At 35.8% G+C, this 27,572-nt stretch overlaps 2 long non-coding RNA genes across 2 annotated transcripts; both read right to left on the reverse strand.

Moving 5' to 3' along the window:
* Positions 1 to 21,701: 21,701 nt before the first annotated feature.
* Positions 21,702 to 22,637, reverse strand: LOC307157194. Its single transcript, XR_013820889.1, has 3 exons — positions 22,607 to 22,637; positions 22,324 to 22,407; positions 21,702 to 21,861 (listed from the first exon to the last, which is right to left on the reverse strand). It is a non-coding gene; the product is annotated as an uncharacterized lncRNA (long non-coding RNA).
* Positions 22,635 to 23,936, reverse strand: LOC307157195. The gene is made up of 4 exons (XR_013820890.1): positions 23,856 to 23,936; positions 23,675 to 23,750; positions 22,919 to 23,002; positions 22,635 to 22,681 (listed from the first exon to the last, which is right to left on the reverse strand). It is a non-coding gene; the product is annotated as an uncharacterized lncRNA (long non-coding RNA).
* Between the last annotated feature and the right edge of the window lie 3,636 nt (positions 23,937 to 27,572).

Below are 27,572 nucleotides of genomic sequence, written 5' to 3' on the forward strand. Positions count from 1 at the left end.
CACTGTAGAAACTGTATGGTAGTTGTGCTCTTTAAAAAGCCTCACCCGTTAAAAAATGAAGCCCAGAGGTGAGAGCTGTTAAACAGTTTATTGTCCTTTCAAAGATTTTCACTTATGTAGCTGATTGACAGATGATTTAACAGCTAAAAGATATTCTAATGAATCTTAAAGGAGAACTCTGGTCAATTTTAACATTGAGCTCATTTTTTTGTAAATTTGGAGCGCTGTCAATACAGAGAACAACGACAAAAATCGGTGTTGCCTACACTGTGTTATCCTCTTTTTAAGATGTGCACCCTGTTGACTTAAATGGGGCAAGTCTTAAACCTGCTTTTAGCCTCTTAACATCCTTGATGTGTCATTACAAGTGCACAGCCAATGTGAGTGATTCCTTCAGAGTGAACACGGTGAATCTGACTGCAGTAGATGTGAAAGATATGAACAAAAGTGATGTTATTTCAGCCAGCGCTCATACGCTCTCCCCTCCCTCATCCGGAATGCAGAATCCCTGACAACATTCAAAAGACAACTGAAAACCCATCTCTTCCGCGAGCACTTAACCTCATAAAAAAAAAAAAAAAAACTTCCCTTTCCCTTTAAAAACCTCGCTTATCGGGCTTATGCTACTCTGAATAATGCCTGAACTTCGTATTTTGAGCACTTCTTGCGTTGTTTTTGCCTCTTCATGATGACTCGCTTAACTTAGTCCTAATCTGTAAGTCGCTTTGGATAAAAGCGTCTGCTAAATGACTAAATGTAAATGTAAATGTACCTGTATTTACATCCTGTTTTTGGTCAAAGTCCACAGTAATCGATTGTCGAGTTCACGCGCGTGATCATAGGTAATGAAGGGTTACAAATTTAAGAATCTATTTCAGATATGCTTCCTTACATAACATCACGGTAAAGAATACTGATTTTAGCTTTTAAGGTTAAGATCTCAGCAAAGTTGCAATTCCTGCTTTCTCCTTATTGTCTTTAATGGCTCTTCGAGCCCCAGTATCACTCAGACTGATGGGATTAGCACACGAATGATTCACTGAGAATCTCACCTTTTGTTCTGCAAATGGCTTTCGGACCCAAATGGCTCTTGGAGCCTTATGCTGATTGAATTAGGATTGGCCAGACCCTCACAGTCTAGGGTGTTACCTTAACCTGTATACTCATTTACATGCTTTGTTTGAATTTGTCTCCACCTCCAAAAGTCCCTCCCCCTTGGAAGGTATAACTTACAATGTATACTGTATTAGAGTTAGATCATGTTGGAAGTGCTACAGCAATGTACAGCAGAGTTCTCAATAAAGAATAACTTCTGTTGAACGCGATCCCGACTGTCTCCTGGTCTCTGCTTCGATGAAAGAAAACTTTCCAACAGTAATTAAACCTTTCCGCGTGAACTCGACAATCGATTACTGTGGACTTTGACCGAAAACAGGATGTAAATACAGGTATGAGCGAGGATGTTCTCTGTATTGACAGCACTCCAAATTTACAAAAAAATGAGCTCAATGTTAAAATTGACCGGAGTTCTCCTTTAATCAGAGCACTCATTCAACATTGAACAAAGAAACATCATTAATTATATCCACTAATATCCATAACGTACCCAAATATAGCGTCCGGTGCTCAGCCGACTGGGAAAGACGGGCAATATAAGGTGCAGTCGGACTCTCTGCAGCAGACACAGGGACAGACTGAGCAGGGCTTCATCCAGGCCTCTTATATGCTCAGGTGTTGCCCGACAGGTGAAGGCTCAGTCCCGCCCCCTCGGACTGATCAGAGTCACTGCTATCACCAGTCCACCTGTTATCTCACTCGTACAGCTACAGCTGCTGTGTGCCGTCCTGCAGCTGCTGTGTGCTGGGCTGATACAGGAGGGCTGTGGAAGGACTTTCATCAACTCATCCACATTTGTGATGAGGTAGAAGACACTATACGCATCTTCTGAAACTGCTGGTCCTGAGTTTGATTCAGGAACCCAATGACTGCATCAGTTCAACACATTCAGTCCTGCTGGGAATCAAACCATGTTACTCTGCTTTCAGACCATGCAACATGTCTCCCCTCGACTCAACAGCAGAAGCCAAAGGGACTCTTCTTTCTTTCAGAAGGGGTTCATCAACACACACGCAAATAAAATATGTATTTAACATCCACAACTTGTGTGCGAGTATACTGTAATGCAGAGATAACGTTATGCTCCCAAACGTTTATTAATAGTAATAACTCACTTTATAAAGCACCTTTTATAACACAGTTACAGACTGTCTCACAATAAAACACATTTTAAACAAAGAGACAGTAATTTGAGGTGACGTTCCCTTTAATTGTCTCCTAAACTGTACAACTAACTGACGGTACACGGTGATAGTCGTGGCCATTGTGATTCCTTTGACAAAAGACTTCATGAGAGTTAAAATATCAGTAAAGTTATTTGAGGTTTAATATCCTCCTAAAGGGTCCAGTGAAACGCACACAGGGATGAAAGATTTTGAAATCTTATCTAACGTTAAATAAAACAATAAACAAGAGAATTTACAATTTTTTGCACCATTCCTTTAATAAACAGTATTTCAAGCTATATTCTTAAACAAAAAAATACAATGTTAAGGTTTTAAAATATTCAAGTGTTATTTATTGGAACAATTCCTAGCCGACGAAATCTTTAACCCTGCTACATTTATTTATGCGTGTTTACAAAACAATTCAAGACAAATGGCATCTCCCTCTTAGATACATAATAGGCAATATTATATATAATTATATGAAATAGTTTTATAAACTGTGAGTTTTAACTAGAACACATCTAAGGGTGTATTTCCCCCCTTGGTGCGGATCTTTTGGGCAGGTGTGAATGCAGCAATCGCACTCGGGTGCGGACCAAACAACCGAACCGAGTCCCAGCTGAAGAGGTGGTCTCGGTACGGTTCCAAACGAACTCTGGTACGGTTCGTTTACGGTGTGAACATGAACCGACCCAACTGCAGAAAACTGCGTCTTTTTATTTGACTGCTCTTATGAGGATACTTAACAAAACGGACATTTTGGCATAATGGTGTCTAAAGCGAGTGAGCGAGCAAGAGCGCGTGCACGGCAGAGAGAGAGGGAGCGAGAGACCTTGCGTGTGTTTGCCAGCTAGTGTGCCTCACGAAGCGAATGTAAGGACCCAAGCAATCAATTGTCAGTGCAGGCGGGCTTTTATCTATACTACCATAGTTTCTTCATATTGCGTTTGTAGGGAATAACACCAAATCAGTAAAATAACAAATATTACATTATTACGAAATATCTCCATGCTGAGCCTGTTTGTGCACTTCCTGCTTGAGAATTCCTGTCCAATGAATGGACGACCTCAGCACACGCGTGGTTTTGTTTACACATTTTGGTTCACTTGCAGAAAGAGCAGTGTGAAAGCGAACCGTACCAAAAAAAATAAAAATCAACATCCTATTTGGTCCGGACCAAAGCAAGTGAACTATCAGACTTTCCTGGTGTGAATACACATCTAACAGAGGTTCGTTTGCATAAGAGCCGTTGCACAGAGAGATCTTAGCACTTCATGTAAATGTGATAAGGTCGTCTGGTGCCTGGGTGTCATTAAAGACAGTACAAATTTAATTTTACAACTCCACTTCCTAACAGAAGTTATCTCATTGTACTTTACATATAGATATCTGCATTTGACTGACAAACAGGCTTTTATCATTTATGTGTACAAAAAACTGTTAAACCGTTTAAAGCTTTACATATTTGTCAGAGAAATGTTTGACATGAGGTTTTGATATCTAATGTTCTCCTTACAAGTCCCAAGTCACAGGGCCTTTTATATAATAGTATTTGGACGGTATTTGTATGTAAAACTGGGATGAACATGAACGGATCAGATGCAAATTGCTTTAGGCAGCACTTGTCCTGAAGGTGTCCTGTACTGTGCCCTGTTCCTGAGTGGAGATAAGGCACCACGGCTCCTCTCATGTGTTCCCACATGCCACTGTAGGTTTCCCACACAGCTGAGATATACCAGGGTGAAACCCTGTAGTAGTCAGTTTTACTGCAGCTGATATTTAATAAGTAATACTTCTGTTAAAAAGACCAAACGGATGCTGGCCAACCCAACACTTCACCACAACTTCTCCATTCAGCTAGACTCGTCATCCATAACTCCATCTAGGTCAGCCAGGAACCTTGGTGTGGTAATTGATGATCAATTGAACTTCACAGACCACATTGCTAGAACTGCCCGGTCATTTGCCTTGTACAACATTAGGAGGATCAGGCCCTTCCTATCAGAACATGCTACTCAACTCATTGTCCAAGCGCTTGCTTTATCCAGACTTGACTATTGTAACGCTCTCCTGGCTGGTCTTCCAGCTTGCACAGTCAAATCTCTGCAACTGATCCAGAACGCCGCAGCTAGAGTGGTCTTTAACGAGCCGGAAAGGGCACACGTCACTCCTCTCCTCACAAACCTGGTTGCCAGTTGCCGCTCGCATCAAATTCAAGTCACTGACGTTTGCCTACAGAACAACCACTGGCTCTGCTCCCTTTTACTTAAACTCTTTACTTCAGACTTACGTGCCATCCAGAAATTTGCGCTCTGCAAGTGAACGGTGTCTTATGGTGCCATCTCAAAGAGGCACAAAATCTCTTTCTCTGACCTTTACCATGACTGTTCCCTGCTGGAGGAATGATCTAACTCAACCAGAGCTGCTGAGTCCTTAGCCACTTTCAAGAAATGGCTGAAGACGCTTCTTTTTCGACAGCACTTGATCCTGTAATACTAAAACTTTCTCTACTACTCTATTCTATTCTGTTCTATAACTAAAAAAAAAAAAAAAGTTGCGTTCTCAAAAAAACTGAGAAGGGTCATAGCACTTGCATTTTGTTGTCCTACTGTTAGTTTAACTGCTGCTATTGTTCTCATTTGTAAGTCGCTTTGGATAAAAGCGTCTGCTAAATGAATAAATGTAAATGTAAATGTGTTGACCAAACCAGGAGTTCTGGGATCCGCTGCACCCCTACTGTATTTTCTCAGGTGTTTTATCCTTCTAGTTAATAAGGTCACACACATTCAGTATATTCAGGATATGGACCTAAATACTTTAACCATTTAAATCACAACATTTTTCTTTATTTACTGCTGTGAGCTTATGGTGTCTCCATCTGTCATGAATATGACTACTTGAAGTGTAAAGTCTTGACTTCAAACTAAATATCAAGGCATTTCCTTCTCTTGACTCTTTTCTTTGTGGTTAACAGAGATCCAACTATTTATTTTGGAGTATAATTCAATTTAATTCAGTTAACAAGTCTATTTGAAATTAATTTCTATGCAGGTAATGTTTATATTCTAAGATGTATTCTATAATATTAAATGCAGCTTTACAGTTTTTCTCGACTGTTTTTAAATTATGCCTCTTTTTCTCAAAACTCTAAACACAAATCCACAACTTCTCACCCAATTCCCCAAACGTCCTGTTTTCAGGTCCAAATGAAGCTCTCCGCTCTAAACCATTCAATCTGGCTGAAAAATATGGAAGTAAAATAATGCCAAATGTTTTTGAAACAAAAAGCCTGTTGAATTGCACTACTTGAAAAAATAGGCATTGCATTAACCATGCTTGCATTTTAATGCATTGTATTTTTAGCGCTTGCATTTTTATGGGCTGAAGTTCAACATGGTTGAATATTTAAGATGTGAATATTTCAATTCAAAACATTTCAAACACATTTTCATTATTAAAAATTCATATCATTCATATTCCCCTAATAATCCATATTCCCCTTTCATATTTCACTTCCAAAATAGTCAAACTGTTTAAAAAAACAACCTACAATATTCAACAGGCATTTTTGGTCCATTTTATTTCGCTTCGCAAATTCAGTGGTTCAAATTCGACAGAAAATTATACGTTGACATCCAGGAACTGCAGGAAAAGCAGTAGATTGCCGAGCATACTCTCCATCTGCTGTTAGTCGACCTCACCAGCAGGGGTTGCAAGTTTTGCTGAGCAAAACACATTCACACACTCGTATCAAAACATTTGAAGTCAGGGACAAACATTTTACATCTTCAAATCAGTATGTGAATTCATGCAAAGAATGACCTGTAGAGTATTTTCTCACAAATCTGCTGCTAACGAGCCTCAGATGCTGTTTCTTTTGCTCACAAATGACAAGGTACACGCCTCTGGAGCAACTAGGGGTTAAGTGTTTTGCTCAGGGACACACTGGTGGATGTGTCGCAGTGGGAATCGAACCTCGGTCTGTAGCTCCTCACATCTTATATCTCAGTGAAATGTGGAGCAAAAGTGCTGTGTGCACCTGGAGAGCCGGGGCGGGCACTGTTCAGAGATCAGAGAACCCTTCTGGCCAATCAGAGGAGCTCATCCGCGCCTGGCGGCCCAGTTGAGGTTAGACCACGCCCACGCTCCAGTAATCTGGAAAACTGCCCCATGAGGCACTGAGTTTGATGAACTGATTGTCTATCAGCGTCTGATCTATTTCTGAAAAGAAGTCTATTTTACTGAAGATAAACTCATGGGCAAGTTTTCCCAGATCCTGCTGAGACACAAGCTTTTTAACCCTTGATATCTTCTTCAGGTGACAGTAAGCTTCTTCTGGTGGCTGTTAAAATGTAGGTCTGTCCATGACTACACCAAGATTTCTGGCTTACAGTAGTTTGTGATTGAAGGTGAGCACTGACTTTTAATCGTTCTTTGTTGGCTCTAAAAACAGTGACTTCAGTTTTATCTTTTTTTACTTAATGACAATTCTGGCACATCCAACCATTTATATGTTCTACAGATGCACACATCAGCTCTGCTCTACATTTCACTGAGATATGTGACACAGAAGGGAGAGCGTGCAGAACTTCTGTGAGCATTTGAGACTCGTAGCGGCATACTCAAGCAGTCATTAGTATTTAGTTACTGGCTTGTGTTTGTGTTAGAAAAATATAATTGATTGTGAGAAAATGTTCTACATGTGCAACTCTCACAGCATGAATCCACACGCTGATCAGTGCGTGAAAGGTTTGTCCGTGATTTCACGTTGCATACGTGTGTGAGAAAGAATGTGTTTCGCACCATATTCGTTGCAGCAAAATGTGAGCGTGTGAGTTTCTTCATTTGTGATTCATGAATAAAATTTGTACACCTGCAATGAAGAATTTCAGAAGGTGTAGCGTGTTTGTGGGAGCAAAAAAGTATTTTTCTCTGTGACTTCAAATTTGCTGTTACTCATAATGATACTAGACTGCTTGATTTAGACTCTCCACCCACATCTGCACCTCAATACTCCCTCTCATCACCTGCAGAGGGTTAGACTCGGCTCCCACATCTCCTCCAGCACCTCACTCCTCTACTCCCTCTACACACACCACTGACCACCAGTCCACTCGTCCAACAGGGAGGAGGAGTCAGCATACAGAGACGAGATACAGAAACTGTGTGAGTGGTGGTACAGTGAACAACCTGAACTTGAACTCTAACAAAACCAAATAACTCATATTGGACTTCAGGAGGAAGCGTAACAGAGACCTGACCCCGCTCTGCATCAATGGGGCACATGTGGAAAGAGTGCTGTCTTTTACATTCCTGGTAGTGCTCATTTCTGAGGACCTCTCCTCATCAGCAAACACTACCGCTACCATAAAATAGCACAACAGAGACTCCAGTTCCTGAGACTGCCATACAGGGATGATACAGGACAGAAGCTGCATCGAGAGCCTGCTGACACACTGCACCTGGGTGAGGTACACAAGCTGTAGACCCTCTCTGGAGGACATTGTCTGCTCCAAACATCCCTGTGCCTGCTCTCCATGAGCACGACTACCTTTAAAACATTTAATAAGATTATTCATTTTCAATTCATGTTGTCAGCATTCCGTTTCTTGCCAAATGTAATTTTATAGGTATACAATTACATGCAAATATTTGTTAGAGCTTTACTACCTTTGTGGTGTAGTGGGCTAAACCACTGAACTGGTTAGCAGACGATCGCTGGTCGATCAGCAAGGCTCTTTACTCCAGGCTGGCCCAGGGTCATTGTCCCTGTAATAAATGCATTTAGTCACTTTGGATAAAAACATCTGGCAAATGCATAAATGTGATTGATTTTTGTAAAGCTTTTTTTTTAAACGGTCTCAGGCATAAACGCTCAAAGCTGTTTATTTCGTCAAGGTATTACTATAATACAAAATGCATACATACATTTACTACAATTTCTATTTGGTGGGTGAAAGGGTCAGTTCACCTCAACATATAAATACAGCCATTATTTATGTGCTTTCATGCTGTTAGATCCCTGTGTTTTTTTATTGTTTAAATACAAAAGGGGATTTTTGTCAAGTTTGTTCTGCTGGTTTCATACAATATCAGTCAATGGAGCCCAACTTTCAGAAGCGTCCTGGCATTTTAATGATGCTTTTGAAGCGTCTGAAAGTCTATTGAGTGGTATTGTATTAAACCAACAGTACAAACCTGACCAAAATCACCTTTTGTGTTCAAAACAAAAAAAACAGAGGGATCAAACAACATGAAGGGGAGTAAATAATGACTGAATTATTTGCTTGGGTTCATTAACCCTTTTTTTGCTTGGGTTCATTAACCCTAGTTAATGCAAAACTTAAGGTAGTTTGTGTAAACAGTCTCAAGTCCAGCTTAGGTCATGGAGGGCTTTTGTCCAACCCTAATTATACACACCTGAATCAATTTAAACCAATTAATAACTGACTACTTGAAAATTACAGACAGGTGTGCTGGACTGAACCCTCCATGACCTGCCTTGAAAACCCCTGCATGAGCTCTGAGTGCATTTAGAAGTCATATAATACACTCCAATAAAACTGTTGGTTTAAAGTTGTTGTTTACATTACACCACACATTCACTAATTATTCATCACTTCATAAATATTTAATTTATGAATTTTATCACAACCTTAAAGTATCACTAAATGTCTAGAAGTCTATAATGTACTGTGAATGCCTAGAAATTGTGTTTTATATACATAGTATTGTACAAAAGTCTTAGGCCACCATTTGTTGTTGTTGCACAGTACTGTGTGTGTATATATAATTTAATTCATTTTAACCCAAATGTGTAAATGATCATAAGATGTTTTTTGTCATTGAATTTATTTTTTCGCAAGGATTTCAAGGACAGAAAGGAATCTTTCATCCCTTTCTTTTGTTTCTTTTTCTCTCCTTTCCTCTCTCTCGCTTGCCTCCCGGTGCCATCTCTCTTCTCTTTCTCTTACTTCTCTTTCGTCTCTCTCTCGTCTCTCCCGTTCTCTTCTCTCCTCCTTCTCCTCCATTTCTCTCCACAGTCTCTCCTCCCTCTCAGCTGCTTTCCTCTCTCTCTCCTCCATCTCCTGGGTCAGGTCCTCCAGGTCTTTCACCCTTTTCCTGGCTCTTGCTGGCTCTGGCCTCACTGAGGATGAAGAGGATGAAGAGGCCACAGCAACATCCGGCCCACATGAGGCGACGAGGGCAGGAGGAGTGATGGAGGGTCTTCCCCCAGTTGCCTCATCCATGGCAGCGCTCCACTTCCAGGATTCAGCTCCGCGCTCTCCATCCTCAGTGCTCACCCCTGTCTGCGGACGTTTCAGATCCTGCAAAAATGCACAAGCATGATACAAAAGCAGTCATTTTAACATCACAATATTTAATCATTTCATTTCTGTATTAGAAGTAACAAAATGATCTTACTTTGTATTTTTGTTTAAGGTTTTCCCTTTTTTTATTTTACAAATGGCGCCGTCACCCTGCCTTGCAGGTCCTGCTCCAGCACAAAAGATCTGCAGCAAATGCAGAGAAATCAAGGATCAAAAAAGTGCTGTAATATCTCTGTTGAAATATACTACAAATAAACAATTAAATAGATTTTTAATTATTTCTGTATACTCACTCAAAGCCTTTGGCCTCTCTCCAGCGGATAAGCAGATGTGTGTGCTCATCCGTCCCTGTAACATCCAGATTTACGTTACCTCTGTGATTTATAAGCTCAATACTACATTTACATGTTGATCATAAATGTTCCACAATTTTTCAACAGTACTAATGGACAAATGAAATAGATTACTTATGTTTAGTTACTTTATGTAAATGTATTAAACATTCGTCTAATGAAAACAGTGTTAACAACAGTGAGTTCTCTTAAACAATAGTACACATACATAACTCAGATGTCTATTTCATATCTATTAGACGTAGAAATATGCAATTCTTATATTAGATTTTCTTACCAGATATTAAATAGACATTTAGTAATTGTATTTAAGATGCATACGGTTTAAAATGTATGCAAATCCACTTTGGAGACGTATGTGTCCTTACTGGAGCTCCTCTGTTAGCTAACTTATACATAATCACAAATTTACCATACTATATAGCGTCTTTACACAGTTTACTGTACAGTAGTTCAACACATGCGATCATTTGATTTGTAATACTCACATTTGAAAACACTCTCGTCCGTCATCATTTGCGTCATGTTCGAGAATGACCTATCCTTCTTCTTCTTCTTCTTTATGACGTATCCTCTCGCGTGGCCTCCTGGGATAGAAGAGTATCCATCAGTTGAGCACTCGAAAATCGGGCCGGAAGCAGTAAGCCATCCGGGAAGCGAATTTTTTTTTTGCAGGGTGATAGCGGAAGACTCATTAATATTCATTAGGGAACTCATCCCTGATTGGCTCGCCGTGACACAGTGCCCAGAGTGATAGAGAATAGAGTGCCGAAGTTATGACGTCACTTTGTAGGCCAAAACGCGGAAGTGAGTTAGCATTTTAGCACTACCGGTTCCCTCGCCCTAAAGTCCATGGGTTTTTTGAATGGGTTTTTGCTAAATCGCCTGAAATAAAGTCTGTGGTTAACAAAGCCTCTAAATATTTTCACGTTTTGATCTATGACATAAAACACACCAGTTATAACCTGCTTGTGATTTTTTTAAACTTTATTGTGTCTTAAAAACGGTGGTTGCTAACAAGTTGCTAAAAGGGACTACATCCTTTGGCGGGGACTTTAGACGTCATCATGACGAACATGAAATCTCACACGAGCCCGCGTTTCAGCTTCACGGTCTTAGAAGTTTACCTTTCAGTTAATATACATAACGTTATTTTTGTTTTGTCCCGAGATGCAACCACAAGTCATCGAATGAAATCTCGTTTGACCATTTTCCGTCCGATGTTACCCAGCGGAGACTCTGGGTTCGTGCCAGATGGAGTAAAAACGGCTAGCAGTAGCAAGAATAAACGTTTTTCATAACCAAATCAACAGCTAAAATACCTTTTGTCTTTCTCTTAAAATATCTAAAAGCTTGTTTACTTTGCCACTGTTTAATAGATTAGATCCGCTGCAGTTTTATTAAAGGCTAACGTTATGCTGAGAAATGTGTTTAATTAAAATATTCAAAATAATACCTGGTTTATTGACTTTTATTGTAACTTGTTTGGATATAATTATAGAAAGGGTGGGTCCTGCACCCTGATATTTGTGAACTTGGCTTTTACCCACCTATAATAATATGATTGTATTTGTAAACAGCATTACCGGTAGTTAAGGCATTAGGTAACAATGATATTAATCTTTGTTATTTTAGTAGTAAATGTTAACTATATTTAATGTGCTATATAAACGTGGACAATTCCCAGAGAACACGCTGATATGTATAGCCTTAATGCACTGTAAGTTGCCTGTCTGACACACAAATTAAATGTTAAACTATTGTATACTACTTGTATACTATTGTAACTACACTCCAGTCAGCTCACAGTAATGTGAATGTGAGATAACATTTACTACACTGGCTCTCACATTGGGGCTTGTGGATTACCAGGTAAAAATATATAGAAAATGTTAACAAAATTAGTATTTGGTTTATTTAGGGAACATATATGGTTTAATTATAATATATTATAATAAGCATTTGCTATTGGACAATTCTCTTTAAATTCAACATATATAATTATATACAACTATTATATTAAATGTTTGGAATTTAACTGTGTTATGCTTGTTCAGAGATTATTTGTATAGTTATCTTAAATACATAGAACACTATTATAACTCCTCTATCTCTCCCTAGTTTTACTTACCGAGACTCGATTAACCTTGTCCCTCATGCTGGCCCGTACAATACCGGCAAGTAAACCAGCATCTAAGCTGCACTGTTCATGTCCAGATTTATAGTGGTTCTCTCCTCGATCTATGGTTTTTCTATCGTCTAAGAAAAATGACTGGAAATTGATACGGCCATAACGTTAGTCAGGGGCGTCGCTAACCGCGGTCAAGCCAGCCGCAGTTTGAAAATACACGGTCAAGCCAGCCGCCAAAAAAAAAAAAAAAAGCATGTGCGCCTATTACTATAAATACGGTAATCTCAGTAACAGCAGAGAAAGAACGTGCTTTCAGAGCGCTTGAGTTGCCCATATCTATCTATCTATCTATCTATCTATCTATCTATCTATCTATCTATCTATCTATCTATCTATCTATCTTCTATCTATCTATCTATCTATCTTTTTTCTTTCTTTCTTTCTTTCTTTCTTTCTTTCTATATATCTTCTTTTTATCTATCTATCTTTTTTCTTTCTATCTATCTATCTATCTATCTATCTATCTATCTATCTATCTATCTATCTATCTTTTTTCTTTCTTTCTTTCTTTCTTTTTTTCTATATATCTTCTTTTTATCTATCTATCTTTTTTCTTTCTATCTATCTATCTATCTATCTATCTTTTTCTTTCTTTTTTCTTTCTATCTATCTTTTTTTCTTTCTTTCTATCTATCTTTTTCTTTATTTTTTCTTTCTTTTTTTCTATCTTTTTCTTTCTTTCTTTCTTTCTTTCTTTCTTTGTATCTATCTTTTTCTTTCTTTCTTTCTATCTTTTTCTTTCTTTCTTTCTTTCTTTCTTTCTTTCTTTCTTTCTTTCTTTCTTTCTTTCTTTTTATTTCTTTTTTCTTTCTTTTTTCTATCTTTTTCTTTCTTTCTTTCTATCTTTTTCTTTCTTTCTTTCTTTCTTTCTTTCTTTCTTTGTATCTATCTTTTTCTTTCTTTTTTCTTGATTTCTATCTGTTTTTCTATATTTCTTTCTTTCTTTTTTCTTTCTTTCTTTCTTTCTTTCTTTCTTTCTTTCTTTCTTTCTTTCTTTCTTTCTATCTTTTTCTTTCTTTCTTTTTTCTTTCTATCTATCTTTTTCTTTCTTTCTATCTATCTTTTTCTTTCTTTTTTCTTTCTTTCTTTCTATCTTTTTCTTTCTTTTTTCTTGATTTCTATCTGTTTTTCTTTATTTCTTTCTTTCTTTCTTTCTTTCTTTCTTTCTTTCTTTCTTTCTTTCTTTCTTTCTTTCTATCTTTTTCTTTCTTTTTTCTTTCTTTCTTTCTTTTTTTCTATATATCTTCTTTTTATCTATCTATCTTTTTTCTTTCTATCTATCTATCTATCTATCTATCTATCTATCTATCTATCTATCTTTTTCTTTCTTTTTTCTTTCTTTCTATCTATCTTTTTTTCTTTCTTTCTATCTATCTTTTTCTTTCTTTTTTCTTTCTTTTTTTCTATCTTTTTCTTTCTTTCTTTCTTTCTTTCTTTCTTTCTTTCTTTGTATCTATCTTTTTCTTTCTTTTTTCTTTCTTTCTTTCTATCTTTTTCTTTCTTTCTTTCTTTCTTTCTTTCTTTCTTTCTTTCTTTCTTTCTTTCTATCTATCTTTTTCTTTCTTTCTATCTTTTTATTTCTTTTTTCTTTCTTTTTTCTATCTTTTTCTTTCTTTCTTTCTTTCTTTCTTTCTTTCTTTCTTTCTTTCTTTCTTTGTATCTATCTTTTTCTTTCTTTTTTCTTGATTTCTATCTGTTTTTCTATATTTCTTTCTTTCTTTTTTCTTTCTTTCTTTCTTTCTTTCTTTCTTTCTTTCTATCTTTTTCTTTCTTTCTTTTTTCTTTATATCTATCTTTTTCTTTCTTTCTATCTATCTTTTTCTTTCTTTTTTCTTTCTTTCTTTCTATCTTTTTCTTTCTTTTTTCTTGATTTCTATCTGTTTTTCTTTCTTTCTTTCTTTCTTTCTTTCTTTCTTTCTTTCTTTCTTTCTATCTTTTTCTTTCTTTCTATCTTTTTCTTTCTTTTTTCTTTCTTTCTTTCTTTCTTTCTTTCTTTCTTTCTTTTTTTCTATATATCTTCTTTTTATCTATCTATCTTTTTTCTTTCTATCTATCTATCTATCTATCTATCTATCTATCTATCTATCTATCTATCTATCTATCTATCTATCTTTTTCTTTCTTTTTTCTTTCTTTCTTTCTATCTATCTTTTTTTCTTTCTTTCTATCTATCTTTTTCTTTCTTTTTTCTTTCTTTTTTTCTATCTTTTTCTTTCTTTCTTTCTTTCTTTCTTTCTTTGTATCTATCTTTTTCTTTCTTTTTTCTTTCTTTCTATCTATCTCTTTCTTTCTTTCTTTCTTTCTTTCTTTCTTTCTATCTATCTTTTTCTTTCTTTCTTTCTATCTTTTTCTTTCTTTTTTCTTGATTTCTATCTGTTTTTCTATATTTCTTTCTTTCTTTTTTCTTTCTTTCTTTCTTTCTTTCTTTCTATCTTTTTCTTTCTTTCTTTTTTCTTTCTATCTATCTTTTTCTTTCTTTCTATCTATCTTTTTCTTTCTTTTTTCTTTCTTTCTTTCTATCTTTTTCTTTCTTTTTTCTTGATTTCTATCTGTTTTTCTTTCTTTCTTTCTTTCTTTCTTTCTATCTTTCTATCTTTTTCTTTCTTTCTATCTTTTTCTTTCTTTTTTCTTTCTTTCTTTCTTTCTTTCTTTCTTTCTTTCTTTTTTTCTATATATCTTCTTTTTATCTATCTATCTTTTTTCTTTTTTATCTATCTATCTATCTATCTATCTATCTATCTATCTATCTATCTTTTTCTTTCTTTTTTCTTTCTTTCTATCTATCTTTTTTTCTTTCTTTCTATCTATCTTTTTCTTTCTTTTTTCTTTCTTTTTTTCTATCTTTTTCTTTCTTTCTTTCTTTCTTTGTATCTATCTTTTTCTTTCTTTTTTCTTTCTTTCTTTCTATCTTTTTCTTTCTTTCTTTCTTTCTTTCTTTCTTCCTTTCTATCTTTTTCTTTCTTTCTATCTTTTTCTTTCTTTTTTCTTGATTTCTATCTGTTTTTCTATATTTCTTTCTTTCTTTTTTCTTTCTTTCTTTCTTTCTTTCTTTCTATCTTTTTCTTTCTTTTTTCTTTCTTTCTTTTTTCTTTCTATCTATCTTTTTCTTTCTTTCTATCTATCTTTTTCTTTCTTTTTTCTTTCTTTCTTTCTATCTTTTTCTTTCTTTCTATCTTTTTCTTGATTTCTATCTGTTTTTCTATATTTCTTTCTTTCTTTCTTTCTTTTTTCTTTCTTTCTTTCTTTCTTTCTTTCTATCTTTTTCTTTCTTTTTTCTTTCTTTCTTTTTTCTTTCTATCTATCTTTTTCTTTCTTTCTATCTATCTTTTTCTTTCTTTTTTCTTTCTTTCTTTCTATCTTTTTCTTTCTTTTTTCTTGATTTCTATCTGTTTTTCTTTCTTTCTATCTATTTATCTTTTTCTTTCTTTCTTTCTATCTTTTTCTTTCTTTTTTCTTTCTTTCTTTCTATCTTTTTCTTTCTTTCTTTCTTTCTTTCTTTCTTTCTTTTTCTTTCTATCTATCTATCTTTTTCTTTCTTTCTTTCTATCTATCTTTTTCTTTCTTTCTTTCTTTCTTTCTTTCTTTCTTTCTTTCTTTCTTTCTTTCTATCTATCTATCTTTTTCTTTCTATCTATCTATCTCTTTCTTTCTTTCTTTCTTTCTTTCTATCTATCTATCTTTTTTCTATGTATGTATGTATCTCTATCTATCTATATATCTATCTTTCTATCTTTTTTGTTTGTTTGTTTGTTTCTCTTTCTTTCTTTCTATCTTTCTATCTATATGTATATCTATATGTCTGTCTGTCTGTCTGTCTGTCTAAGATTATACAGTATGATGCCATGTTTTGAGATTTTTTGTATGTTACTCTGTTATCCTTTTTATTTACACTCGTGTCTTCTTTGACAGTTGTCTATTTCTTTGACTTATGTTTTGTTTTTTCTTTACAGGTAACACCTCAAGACATTTTTTTATGTAGAGGTTTACAGCATAATTATTTGCAAAAAGTAGATAAAATAAAGTATAGACTCTTTCTAAATGCCTCTTGTTTTTATTTGTTTACAGTAAATGAGAGTTTCTCTTGAATTCAATGTCCCATACAGTGTGCACACCTCATTTCAAACCATTTTACTGCAGCATTTTGGAGATATATGCCACTATTGTACGTTAAACACCTATAAAAACCTATGTTAAAAACCTCATTTCTAATAAGTAGAGGAAAAGAATGGCCAGTTCTTATAGGGGACGTCCCATACAGTATACACACCTCATATCAAACCATTTTACTGCAGCATTTTGGAGATATGTCACTTTATTCTACTTTAAACAACTATAAAAACCTCATTTCTAATAAGTAGAGGAAAAGAATGGCCAGTTCTTATAGGGGACGTCCCATACAGTATACACACCTCATATCAAACCATTTTACTGCAGAATTTTGGAGATATGTGCCACTATTCTACTTTAAACACCTATAAAAACCTCATTTCTAATAAGTAGAAGAAAAGAATGTCCAGTTCTTATAGGGGACATCCCATACAGTATACACACCTCATATCAAACCATTTTACTGCAGCATTTTGGAGATATATGCCACTATTCTACTTTAAACACCTATAAAAACCTAATTTCTAATAAGTAGAGGAAAAGAATGTCCAGGTCTTATAGGGGACATCCCATACTGTATACACACCTCATATCAAACCATTTTACTGTAGCATTTTGGAGATATGTGCCACTATTCTACTTTAAACACCTATAAAAACCTCATTTCTAATAAGTAGAGGAAAAGAATGTCCAGTTCTTATAGGGGACGTCCCATACAGTATACACACCTCATATCAAACCATTTTACTGCAGCATTTTGGAGATATGTCACTTTATTCTACTTTAGACGCCTATAAAAACCTCATTTCTAATAAGTAGAGGAAAAGAATGGCCAGTTCTTATAGGGGACGTCCCATACAGTATACACACCTCATATCAAACCATTTTACTGCAGCATTTTGGAGATATGTGCCACTATTCTACTTTAAACACCTATAAAAACCTCATTTCTAATAAGTAGAAGAAAAGAATGTCCAGTTCTTATAGGGGACATCCCATACAGTATACACACCTCATATCAAACCATTTTACTGCAGCATTTTGGAGATATATGCCACTATTCTACTTTAAACACCTATAAAAACCTAATTTCTAATAAGTAGAGGAAAAGAATGTCCAGGTCTTATAGGGGACATCCCATACTGTATACACACCTCATATCAAACCATTTTACTGTAGCATTTTGGAGATATGTGCCACTATTCTACTTTAAACACCTATAAAAACCTCATTTCTAATAAGTAGAGGAAAAGAATGTCCAGTTCTTATAGGGGACGTCCCATACAGTATACACACCTCATATCAAACCATTTTACTGCAGCATTTTGGAGATATGTCACTTTATTCAACTTTAGATACATTTAAAAACCTCATTTCTAATAAGTAGAGGAAAAGAATGTCCAGTTCTTATAGGGGACGCCCCATACTGTATACACACCTCATATCAAACCATTTTACTGCAGCATTTTGGAGATATATGCCACTATTCTACTTTAAACACCTATAAAAACCTAATTTCTAATAAGTAGAGGAAAAGAATGTCCAGTTCTTATAGGGGACGTCCCATACTGTATACACACCTCATATCAAACCATTTTACTGTAGCATTTTGGAGATATGTCACTTTATTCTACTTTAGACGCCTATAAAAACCTCATTTCTAATAAGTAGAGGAAAAGAATGGCCAGTTCTTATAGGGGACGTCCCATACTGTATACACACCTCATATCAAACCATTTTACTGTAGCATTTTGGAGATATATGCCACTATTCTACTTTAAACACCTATAAAAACCTCATTTCTAATAAGTAGAGGAAAAGAATGGCCAGTTCTTATAGGGGACGTCCCATACAGTATACACACCTCATATCAAACCATTTTACTGTAGCATTTTGGAGATATGTGCCACTATTCTACTTTAAACACCTATAAAAACCTCATTTCTAATAAGTAGAGGAAAAGAATGTCCAGTTCTTATAGGGGACGTCCCATACAGTATACACACCTCATATCAAACCATTTTACTGCAGCATTTTGGAGATATGTCACTTTATTCAACTTTAGATACATTTAAAAACCTCATTTCTAATAAGTAGAGGAAAAGAATGTCCAGTTCTTATAGGGGACGCCCCATACTGTATACACACCTCATATCAAACCATTTTACTGCAGCATTTTGGAGATATATGCCACTATTCTACTTTAAACACCTATAAAAACCTAATTTCTAATAAGTAGAGGAAAAGAATGTCCAGTTCTTATAGGGGACGTCCCATACTGTATACACACCTCATATCAAACCATTTTACTGTAGCATTTTGGAGATATGTCACTTTATTCTACTTTAGACGCCTATAAAAACCTAATTTCTAATAAGTAGAGGAAAAGAATGGCCAGTTCTTATAGGGGACGTCCCATACTGTATACACACCTCATATCAAACCATTTTACTGTAGCATTTTGGAGATATATGCCACTATTCTACTTTAAACACCTATAAAAACCTCATTTCTAATAAGTAGAGGAAAAGAATGGCCAGTTCTTATAGGGGACGTCCCATACAGTATACACACCTCATATCAAACCATTTTACTGCAGCATTTTGGAGATATGTGCCACTATTCTACTTTAAACACCTATAAAAACCTCATTTCTAATAAGTAGAAGAAAAGAATGTCCAGTTCTTATAGGGGACATCCCATACAGTATACACACCTCATATCAAACCATTTTACTGCAGCATTTTGGAGATATATGCCACTATTCTACTTTAAACACCTATAAAAACCTAATTTCTAATAAGTAGAGGAAAAGAATGTCCAGGTCTTATAGGGGACATCCCATACTGTATACACACCTCATATCAAACCATTTTACTGTAGCATTTTGGAGATATGTGCCACTATTCTACTTTAAACACCTATAAAAACCTCATTTCTAATAAGTAGAGGAAAAGAATGTCCAGTTCTTATAGGGGACGTCCCATACAGTATACACACCTCATATCAAACCATTTTACTGCAGCATTTTGGAGATATGTCACTTTATTCAACTTTAGATACATTTAAAAACCTCATTTCTAATAAGTAGAGGAAAAGAATGTCCAGTTCTTATAGGGGACGTCCCATACTGTATACACACCTCATATCAAACCATTTTACTGTAGCATTTTGGAGATATGTCACTTTATTCTACTTTAGACGCCTATAAAAACCTCATTTCTAATAAGTAGAGGAAAAGAATGGCCAGTTCTTATAGGGGACGTCCCATACTGTATACACACCTCATATCAAACCATTTTACTGTAGCATTTTGGAGATATATGCCACTATTCTACTTTAAACACCTATAAAAACCTCATTTCTAATAAGTAGAGGAAAAGAATGGCCAGTTCTTATAGGGGACGTCCCATACTGTATACACACCTCATATCAAACCATTTTACTGTAGCATTTTGGAGATATATGCCACTATTCTACTTTAAACACCTATAAAAACCTCATTTCTAATAAGTAGAGGAAAAGAATGGCCAGTTCTTATAGGGGACGTCCCATACTGTATACACACCTCATATCAAACCATTTTACTGTAGCATTTTGGAGATATGTCACTTTATTCTACTTTAGACGCCTATAAAAACCTCATTTCTAATAAGTAGAGGAAAAGAATGTCCAGTTCTTATAGGGGACGTCCCATACAGTATACACACCTCATATCAAACCATTTTACTGCAGCATTTTGGAGATATATGCCACTATTCTACTTTAAACACCTATAAAAACCTCATTTCTAATAAGTAGAGGAAAAGAATGGCCAGTTCTTATAGGGGACGTCCCATACTGTATACACACCTCATATCAAACCATTTTACTGCAGCATTTTGGAGATATGTCACTTTATTCTACTTTAAACACCTATAAAAACCTCATTTCTAATAAGTAGAAGAAAAGAATGGCCAGTTCTTATAGGGGACGTCCCATACAGTATACACACCTCATATCAAACCATTTTACTGCAGCATTTTGGAGATATATGCCACTATTCTACTTTAAACACCTATAAAAACCTCATTTCTAATAAGTAGAGGAAAAGAATGGCCAGTTCTTATAGGGGACGCCCCATACTGTATACACACCTCATATCAAACCATTTTACTGTAGCATTTTGGAGATATGTCTCATTATTTGACTTTAGATGCCTATAAAAACCTCACCTCATTTCATTTTGGAGATATATCACATTATTTACATTATTTACCTTACATGCTTTACAGTAATTAAAAAAAATCTAAGTGTAAAAAAAAAAACAGCCAGTTGTGCAAGTTATATACAAACCATTTACTTTTGGATTTTGGGGTACTACAAAACGTGTACAGTGATAAAACATGCTGTTCTGTCTGTACTTTGTATATTCACTGTAGGATTTAAATATGTACTTTAATGTAAAAAAAAGACAAAGAACATAAAGGACTTAGAAAAAATATATACATTACAGTACACAAGGAACAGAACTTGACAATGAATAGAGTAAACGGAATGGATTAAAAAAAAAATAGGCTAATTAGAAAACAATACACACATGGAGGAAATCCAGTCCGAGTAGAGGAAATAGAAACAAGACAAAACTATAAACAAAGGTCACAGAATCCCAGAAACATTACAATGCTGCGTGTCTATGTACATTTTTCTGAAACCTTTTCTCCATTTCATGAGATCTTTCAGTCCTCATAATCATTCCTGGTTGAGTAGTGATGCATCATTACAATTTTGACAGTGCCAATCATCCATGCCAAAAATGGCATTTGAGGGTATGTTTAAACAGGTGGGATGATACCAGCCATGGCACAATGAACACTGCACCATAATTTCTTTATTGTGTGCCGTCCTGCACACACAATAGACACTGACAGTGGTCTGTCTGAACTTCGGTTTGCACAATGTTGGCTGTATTTTGAATTCAATCTTCCCTGTTCTGAAACACTTGATGAAATCTGGCCTCATCCGACCCTCACGGAACCGACAGTTCTCAGGTCTAATGTTGCTGCATAGTGCATATGCAAATCCAATTGCAAGCAAACCACAGTTGCTGCCATTGGTTTGCTGCTGAACAGAAGGAAACATGACCATAAATTGGTCTTCCTTTGGTCTTAACATCCATGATAAGGCCTGTTCAGTATTGGTGTCTAAAATTGTTGAGAGGCTGTCATAAATGCAAACCTCATTTTTACCAGCAAAGAGGTTGCTTGCTGTCACCCAGTGATTTCCCCCTGTGTGTAAAATTTGGACAAATGTCCTGGTCGGAGTACCCACAATCCCTCCATTATGTAAAACACTAAACAAAAGAGATGACTGAAAACCATCAATGTCATTGTACTCCCTTGCAAGAAGGTGAGACGCAAAATCGATCTCATCACTGCTGAGCCAATGTTGGGGGTGCAGAATGGAGGTAATGGCACTGCCTTTGGGGGCTTGCTGTGTTCTATAAAGTCTGCATGGAGGCAGTTTTTCATTGGGGTTCTTCCCATGCCAGCATGGACCAAGGTTGATATTGCTTCGCATTTTTAGGTGATGTTGATTTTGCAAAGGGCCAACATCCTGAGGCAGAGGATTGTTTTTTGTTAATGTCAGTTTAAAAGGAATAAAAAAAAGACATATTGTCACAAGTTCACACTCGAAACAATAACATTTTGGTGAAAATGCCTGAAAGTACACCATAGTAACCATTATGCCCAGACCAGTTTGACATTTATAATCTGTCACAATATCTTGTGTTTGATTGCTAGAAGGTAATCTTTTTCTTTCTTTTTTTAGAAATTAAAGTATTTTTACTTTCTGTTCATTACTAGGAGTTACATAATATTAACACATTTTATGATGTTTAAAATTTATAATAAAGTATGATGAATTTATAACACCAATAAAGAAAATGTTAAGTTCTGTCATTTGATACACCTACAGTCATAACAATAATTAAAAGCATGATGACATCTAGCAGATTTTTATTACTGCAGTTGAAAATTGTTGAATTTCATAAATAGAATATAAATGCATTAATACCTTTTGGTCTTTTGTGTCAGCAGATTGGATCAGTATATCTACTGATGTTTCCTTTGGTGATGTGGCACATGCTTCCACTGCCATCTAAACAAGGCACACACACAAAAATAGACAGGGTATTCACCTATGGATACAGTTTTTAAAGTCTGCTTTCATTTCATCTCAGTAAAAAATTAGCATTATCACACTTTGATAAAAGGATAGATTAGAGTTCCTAAATCTTGTTATATAAATTGTGATGCTAAAGGACAAGAATTGGTTTTCAATGGACTACAACACTGACCAAGAGTTCTCCTTCCAGACTTTTCTCTGGGGTTGTTGTTGTTAGTAGTTCATCTGCCGGGGTCAGCACCATGGCCTGCATTTAAATAACAGCACTCATGCGATCTAACGTATTTGCATTAGGATTTTTTTTCTCACTTTACTTGCGTATAAACACCACTAACATTTTGAACAATCTTGCTTATAGGCTGTGTAATGTTTTTAAGGTATGAACAAGTAATTAATTAATGTATGCAATTATATATGCATGTGCAGTCCAATAATTTTATACCATGTAGTTAATAATTGTTAAGTGTCAATACTGTATTCATACCTTTTCACCTTTATTTTCATCAGATTGGGTGTCTGTATGTAAATTTTCTTCCATCACTGACGTGTCACATCCTTCCACTGCAGTCTAAACAAGTCATACAACATACATTTTAATAACGTAATGATATTACTGACGGTCTCTCTCTCTCTCTCTCTCTCTCTCTCTCTCTCTCTCTCTCTCTGTGGTTAATATAGAAAATAGATGTACAAATCTTAATACAGTATATATACATTAAAGATGGTATCAGTGATTTCAGGCCCAATTTCTTTTTATATCACATTCATCTAATTTTTCCTAACGATCCACTAGCTGCCCGCCCGATAAGCATGCTCACAACACCCTCCCCCTGTCGGTGATTGGCTGGAAAACTATTTGTTTTGGTTTTGAGTGGTTGGTGAAACCAATTGTTTTTGTGTGCAGATCTCAGAGCCTAGGCTGCCTACAGAGACACGTTTTTTTGACGGCATGCTTATGGTGTGGGCAGCTAGCGGATCATTAGGAAAGATTAGATGAATGTGATAAAACATTTTGGGGCCTGAAATCACTGATACCACCTTTAAGACCTTTTGCATTGCAGTACAAATTACTAAAACTACTCACTCAGAAAACAATTTGTTGCCGCCTGTATTAAATTTGTACAACGGACAACGTTAGCTAGTACTGGAAATTATCCTTTGGATGAACACATTCAAAGCACTCAAGTCACTGGGATGAATCAAAATTCTACAACTAAAAGGCTTGAATAGTCTATTGTACTTACCAAGTTTTGCCTGCAAACATTTTCTTCTTTGTTTGCTGCCTGTGGTCCAGTTTTCTTGGTCAGAACTGTGGGCTGTATTAAAAATAAAAACAGTAAATTATGTATTTCATAAGAAATGTTATTGTGTGGTTTGGACTGTATCATACTAAGTTATAGAATATATTAATTTCATCCTACCTTTTTGGCTTTCTTGAAGGGGAAGACCTTTTGTAGTGGCGATACATAAATGCCTTTCCTGGACCGCCTTCTTTGTTTCCAACGCTCAACATCTATATGTGTCTACATTTACAAATATGTTTGGAAACATTATTGAAAACATGATTACTTAATAGTTGCAGAAAGCCATAAATTAAATATTTTGGAGACAAATTATTACTCTAACTTTTTTCTTGCGGGTAGAGTCTGAAAACTCCTTCAGCAGGGCATTATGGGATTTTTGATAAATATGGACGAAATCATCCAGCCGTGTGAAGCGGCGTCTTTGAAAGTGCACACGTTTCAGGTCCCACTGGCTTTTCTCCATAATGCCTTGTGTTTTGTTGTCATTGGTGTAATTCTAAAAAACAAAATGTACAAAACATACATTGCTGTTTTGAAAACGGTCAAAGAGGTATTAAAGATCAGATGCATTGTACAAACAATGAAATACAGACCTGTGTGTCCAACTGACTACATTGCTCAAATTTCTTTGAGAGATTTTGGTATGCAGGACCTCTTCCATGGCGGCCCAAATCTCCTGAAATACATTGAATTGGTTTAAATACTTGTATTTTCAGCCTATACATTTTTTTTTTTTTTATTATTTAAATGAAAAAAAATAGAAGTACTTTACCAGACTGGGCATGAATGTGGCAGAATGGTATTCATTTGGCTCCCCCTCATCGTGTACAGGTGCCTCTGAAAAGGTTTGGGTCCCATGTCGAGCTGACAATTGATCACAATTATCCCATGTTAAAAGGTGACATGTTTATTTTTAAATATCACTATCTTCTCTTATGTTGAATAGCTCTTTGAAATCAATAATTATGTTTTTATTTATAATATTTTTCATAATTAGTAATTACTATTGTCTCCATTTGTGCTGATAGTTCCACAGAAATAAAAGAAATTCAACTTTAACAAAAAAATCATTATAATACTCACACTATAAAAAAACCCCTCCTCTACATCCTCATCTGTAATGTCTGTCATATCTCCAGAAATGTCTATGTTCAACATCTTGCTCTGGAGATTGCGGAAATGCTTCTCCACATTATCGCCGCTCTGGGGGCTTGAAAAGACCACTGCCATGCTAATTAGGATGTCTTCCATCTCTAGCAATGTAGCTGCAGATGTCAACAAGCCAAAAACATGCATGGACAGCCGGTAGTTTTGGGGGGAACTGCAAAAACATAAATTTTAGCATATACATTTTCAGAAATACTTTTTAAAGTATTGTATTGTACAGATGTTTAATAAGTTACGATTTAATAAGTACAGAGTACAGTATATGGTGTGTGATCTATTGCTTATGAAATTTAAGCAAATTAGGCAAATTAGCAGGTGTATTAGTGCACACTTACTGTTTCTTACAGAAGACTTTGGCATTCTTCATTACATGGCTCAAGCAACGATGCAGAATTGGCATATTCAATTCCTCATCCCTCAACTTTCCAGTGACTACTTCGTAGTACATTTGGAGCAGCTGGCCCATACTTTGCAGAAAGTAAGGGAAACAGCCTGAAGTAGAACGAGGGACCCATCACACATGATCATTACTGGTCTCCTCAGTGAAGTTTTTCCAAACAATCGATAGTAGTCTGTTTGGAATGATTCCAAAACATAGGTCACAGAAGAGGTGGTGTGGTCATAAGTTACATACGTTGCCACAGGAACTGGAGAAGCACCCTTAATTGGATGTCTTACAACCAGCTCATAGATGTAAAATGGAGCTGATTTTCCCTTTTTTTTTGTATGATGCTTCCTGTGGCATCAATGTACACAATATCTGTTTTACATCGCTGGTGGAACAGTCGTATTGATCTTTGTGACCACAGCATCACTCCTCGAGGATGCAGGAGCACCTTCTGGAGAATTTTTCCAGAATCGATTCTCTCCTCCACCATCTTCTCAAGACTCAAAACTTCATTTGGATGCCGGCGATTTTTTTTCCTGCTGTTCCATATTTCCTGCTATATTTTTCAGCACGGCAGGTGTAGGGGCATTATCTCTACATCCTGACTCGAACACCATGCTGTCGATTTCTTCAAGATTTTGCAAATGTAGAGCCCTTGGGAGTATGGATTCTAACTGCTTGGCAAAATTATGCCTTTCATCAGCCCGCACAGGTCGCCGTCTTAGTTCTTCCAGGCTGTGGCACACTTCATCTCCCTGAAATGTGACTGCTGCTTTTAGGATACTCTCATCAGTTACAGTGACCTCAACACAGACAGGACAGTCTGCAAATGTGCAGTACCCCAGACAGTGGAAAAGAGCTCCCCTTCGTTTGGACCCCTTGATCTTGACGTGGTGTCTTCTGAAGGCAATGCTACAGTAGGGGTGCACTGACTGTATGCCGTTTTTGCAATAACATTTGTCCATTGAAGATCTCTGAATTGATATTGATTTTGTTTTTTTCTTAGGTCAATCCAGGTTTGGCTATTGATAAAAAAAAAAACATGGATGTCTTGGCAGTTTTTGTCTAAAAAAGAGGTCAGCATCAGCATTCCCGTTGTCCGACGTAGTGTCACTGTGTTTGCCAGTGTCCTGTGGGGGCAAAAACAACACACACACACACACACACACACACACACACACACACACACACACACACACACACACACACACACACACACACACACACACACATGTGTGTTTCAGGATGATAAAAACAGCAACAACAACAACAGAAAAATACCAAAATGGAAAACAAAGATTAATATCTATTGTAAAATCATTTCACTTAATTAAAAAAATGAGTGCCTCTAAACATTTAATGGTATGTGTTTATATACTTTAATGCTACATTTTCTCAAGACAATATAATTAATCAGTCCATTCATTTTTTTTACAGTACATATATATATTTTTGTTATATGGGTATATTTTGAACATGCAATCCAAATTTGATATGCAGTCATTATGTATAAATATTTTGAAAAGCATCTCAGCATCTCAGAGACTTTTACACAATTGGGGTAAAAACCTCCAAAATAAAATTGTTGTATTCATGGAGGCACTAACCTTCTTTGAGGGAGAAATGCACTTCAAAATATCTCCCTCATTAGTCAAATCAATTTTGGATGGCTGGATCGGACTGTCCACAGATGGCTTCTAGATAATACAATGTACAAATAACCAATAATGATGGCAAAATAAATATCAGATAATAATCACAACAATATGGAAAACCTTTTCTACAGAATGGTAAAATCCTGCCAAACCTTCTGTGATGGTGAAATGCAAACAAAATCATCTTTTTCTTCATTACTCAAATCACAATCAGATATCTGGATAGAACTCTCCATATATGACCTCTATGTAATAGAATATACAAATAAAAGATGATAAATTAAAACAGAAATATCAAATAAATCAGTAATCACAATAATATAAGCAACACGTTAATTGGTTTTCCACAGCATGGTAAAATCATGACAGAGTATTGACCTTGCGAGAGGGTGCACCAGTCACTGGACTGTCTCTGTCGGCATTGCTGTCTTGTGGCTAAGGAGGTGTAATCAGTGAAGGTTCCTGGACATTCAAAATAGAACAGAGGAGCAAACAAATCTTCGACTGGCAAGTTATTACATAAATACAATTGAAAAAAAATAAAAGAGTACACAATCAACTTGTTCAGGGCACAGAGCATTTACAATTGATTTACATGACTAAGACCAAACCTTCTGTGATGGT

Source organism: Squalius cephalus, assembly GCF_949319135.1.
Source record: "Squalius cephalus genome assembly, chromosome: 4".
Taxonomy (NCBI): domain Eukaryota; kingdom Metazoa; phylum Chordata; class Actinopteri; order Cypriniformes; family Leuciscidae; genus Squalius; species Squalius cephalus.